Source organism: Halyomorpha halys, unplaced genomic scaffold, assembly GCF_000696795.3.
Source record: "Halyomorpha halys isolate HHAL.00 unplaced genomic scaffold, Hhal_1.1 Scaffold1536.1, whole genome shotgun sequence".
Lineage (NCBI taxonomy): Eukaryota > Metazoa > Arthropoda > Insecta > Hemiptera > Pentatomidae > Halyomorpha > Halyomorpha halys.
Genome location: NW_027110414.1, coordinates 19,231 through 23,527, shown reverse-complemented (window position 1 = coordinate 23,527; position 4,297 = coordinate 19,231). Strand labels below are relative to the sequence as shown.

General features: G+C 29.0%; 1 protein-coding gene across 2 annotated transcripts in view; it reads left to right on the top strand.

The window, feature by feature from the left end:
- LOC106689965 (protein gooseberry) overlaps positions 1 to 4,297 on the top strand; it is a gene marked incomplete at both ends in the record, with an annotated part of 35,312 nt that overhangs the window by 29,126 nt on the left and 1,889 nt on the right.

Here is a 4,297-nt window from a genome sequence, read left to right as displayed (position 1 = left end):
CTTATTATAGTCATGTAGATCAGTCTTTTGTAATGAATTGGAAGTTTAGACCGTTTTTTAATAAGTGCTGTAATAGTTAAAATCGAAGTGAAGTTTCCTTTCTTTTCAGTCTTGTGTGAGGATTCCAGGTTAGTCGTTTGTCCAGATGTAGTCAGGGTTACGACGAAGAGTAAAGGTGATTTGATGGGCTTTACGTAAATACTATTCACAAAATATTTACAAATTAATTATTAAACATGGTCTTAGTAATTATTATTTTTTAAATTATTTCTTTTGATTGAAATTTACAGTATAAAAATAAAAGAAATTTATATCTTGGTTCCTTCCTGAAAGAAATGAATGATTCTTACTAACTGAACGGTTTGTGATGCCATTAAATTTTTAACTGTGTTATCTATTTATGAATGCTATTATTTCTTTTATTTAAATTACTTGTTTCAGACAAAACATGTAAAGATAATATCACTATGTAAATTATATTTCACTGACTGAAGCGATGATATACGCTTGCTGTGTTGCAATGCAGCTCCGTGCGAACGCTAGTAGTAGGTTCCAATAATTACTGACAATTATTTTCGTAACTCTTCAATTCCCTTCTCAGGCTTTTTCTAGATATCTTCAGATCCATTAAAAGAGATTGCGAAACGCTTATGCACAATGCATTTTCAATTAATTCAACGGCTGCAATTAGAAGAATAAGTAGATAATCAACATAAATTTCAATAGTTTATATTATACTAGTAGACACGGTAATGCTTCGCTATTGCTAGATTTGGAGATCTACATAGATTAATTTAAAGCAATTGAAAGTTTGATGTAAATTGTTATATTTATCTAAAATTAAACATTTACGTTTACATTATCTTATCATTTAGCGACGTAAACAGCTTTTTGAATGTATAATGTTTTTGCTAATTCAAATTACTATGTCAACCAATTTCATAATCTCAACATTTCATTCGTCGGGCGACTAACTAAAGGACAGTTATGTTATATTATATATATTAGAAATATTATATCTAAGTATATTGTACATTAAATAATTGATTTCGTAAAGCGAAGCTTGTGTAGGAGTTACGTGTTTTTTGAGAATTGCCATCATTGAGGCATTAACTGCCATTTATGTTGACGATAAAAAAAAAAATTATATCTCCAAACTCGATTAATTGAAGAAAAAAAAAATATATCTCCAAACTCGATTAATTGAAGAAAAAAAACTATAATAAAATTATGCTATAACTTGATATTCCGAGAGTTAAATTAACAATTGGTAATTATGAGACATGAAACGCAATCGAATAAATTATGCAGGTGACCCTACGCTTCGGCCCACGGCCCGCAGAGTTGCGTAATTCTCAGCCAATGAGGTTGCAATATAGCTGCAATAATGCACCGTAAAATTGCAGGCTCGTGTATGAATACAAATAGATCCTTTTACCCGGCGACACTTATTTCCCTGACAGCCAAGACACGATCCAATCATTATAAAATCCCCCAATGTCTTTGTTTATCGCCATGTTCCTTTTGTCGGTTGGCCAATGTTGTTTTTCCTTAAAATTGAATTTTAGATCGAATCTATAAACGAAATTTTAATTAACTATTCTGAAAACATAAAAACAACTAAAAAATAAGAAGCCATATTTGAACATTTTTTTTTTAAATTATTTATTTAATGTAATTTACAACTGTACAAAATAATACAATAGGTAAATATGTTGTATGTTTCATATACACTTGAAAATCTTGGGAAGAAACCACCCACTGGTGGTACTTCAAACATTAATTTAAATTAGAAGGTCCCGTGGCCATCTTCTTTTTAGACGCCTCGGAGGATTATCAGCGATTGTTAAGGATGAAAGATTAAGAATTAATGGGTTAGGATGGTTAAGGAGTTTGGAATGAAAAAACGCATATCTATTTTGGGTTAAATCTGCAACGAATGTGATGTTAAGGTTTTTGTGAATGAGTTTATTTGTGACGTAATAAGGAGCATCAAGGATTTTACGTAGGATTTTGGATTGTAAGGATTGGATGCAGGAAGAATTTGATGGTTTGATAGAGCCCCAGAGCTCAATTCCATATGTCCAATTTGGTCTGATTATCGTAGTGTATACTAATTTTTTGTAGTGAATGGGAAGTTTAGGGCGTTTGTCAAGTAAGTACTGTAGCAATCGGAATCTACGAGCAGTTTCTTGTCGTTTCAGTCTTGTGTGTGGATTCCAAGTAAGTCTCTTGTCAAGATGGAGTCCTATTAATTTATATTTAATTAATATGCATACTTCGCAGAGTGTACGTGTTTATATATGTATATGGGCATTTCTTTAGATGAGCTATATTTTCTACAATTAAAAAAAAATAAACTGTTTTGTTTTTTTTTGTTAGTTTCTATTGCATTTTGTTTCTTACCTTTTTGGTGTAAAAAGGTCATCATTGAATTTACTAGTTTATGAATTACAAAATTTAAAAAAAAAAAGTGATTTCAGGGTTGTGAGGAAACGACGGAAAATCCATAATATCTTAATGTACAAACAGTCTTAATATGTCAAAAATCACCAAAATTTATGATAAAAAGAGAAAACTTTTTAAAAAGCTAACTTACTTTATAACTAGAACAGGAAATTTTTCAGTAACACTGAAATTTCTTTGGTTTTTAATTAGTTGTATAGTTAGTCGTCTATTAATTAGTAACGACTGATTTTAAAATGTAGATCGTGTGCCTGTTGCAAGGCGACACCTTAGCAACTGTGTAACAACTCTTAGAAACGGTTTCTCTTATTTAATTATTATGATACAAATATAACGAAAACAATACAAACAAACATAAATTAAATTAAATTAAGTGCTACTACTAATTAAATACTTTTTACAACTTAATTATTAACCATGGCTTTACTAAAATTTATTACTCTTTGCAACAAATTTAAGTACTATACCAGTATATTACCTGTTACTGCAATAAAACTATTCCAAATAAGTGAGTTGGTAGTACGATCCTTTCCCTAAATTAATGACTTTTTTTCATATCCATAAGTTAATTGTCAAGATAACAATCAGGAAGGATTGTTTTTTTTTTTCTTTTTTTCGTACCTCGTACCATTATACTCTTATGAAGGTACAAAAAAAAAAGATACAAATCGTACATTTAAGAGAGAATTACCCATATGTTGTTGGAAATATCTTTATTGAAGTGTACAACTGTATACCATATAATACATTCAGAATTCTATCTCTGGGACTATGTTTACTTCATTTCAGAAACTACGTACACATGTCTACCAGCGCTCAAATTAAAGCTAGTTAAATTTACTACAAAATAATTAGTAATGTTTATCTTTGTAGGAGTAGTAGTTTTTATGATATTTGACAAAATAAACTCACAAACTGTTAATTTCTAGTTGTTCGTATAAAATGTTGGATTTTTGAAAAAAATCTATCTCTAGATCCATAAGACGCATATAAGTCTGCCAACACTCAAAATAAAGGAAATTTAACTTGCTATAAATTAATTTATGATACTTATCTTCGTAGTGGTAATAATTTCTATGATATTCATATATGAATATGAATTTGGCAAATGAAAATTTGTCCGAACAACTATAAATCTATTTATTTTATCAAATTTCATGTATACTATTACTCCTACGAAGATAAACATCATAAACTATTTTATAGCTCATTACACTAGCTTTAATTTAAGAGCTAATAGACATTTGTACGTCAAATGTTTGAGATATAGATTTTTCAAAATAAATTAATTAACTATTGATCTTTCAGTACGTCCCATACAACATTTTTATGAAATGTTGCTTTTTAAAACCTATATCTCGAAAAATATTATAAAACTTAAATAACTCTATTAGGGCTCATATTTTAGCAAATTTACTCTTCTTTAAATGACGTTCTCTTAGGTTTTCTTGTGTTGTTCCTACTTTTTAAGATATAGAATTCCGAATGAAAAATTAGTTTTTGTTATCGCTTTGAAACAGCCGCCATTTTTTATTTCCTCTAACTATACTTGGCAGACTCATCAATTTTGTCTATTAATTATACATAGTTTTCATTAATGTAATCAAAAATTGGGTTGAGATAACTTCCTTTTTTCTCCTTTTGGGGTCTTGTACTAATTGTTCATATTATCATTAATATCTTTTCTGTATTATATCGAATTCCTACTTTAATACAACTGAATGGCTGCTCTCTTAATCTACATTAACTAACTTAATGCCCTTCTAAGGGTAAAATATTATTTTCAATTTTCAAACGTTATATTTTATAACAGGTTCTAATCTGTTTAATT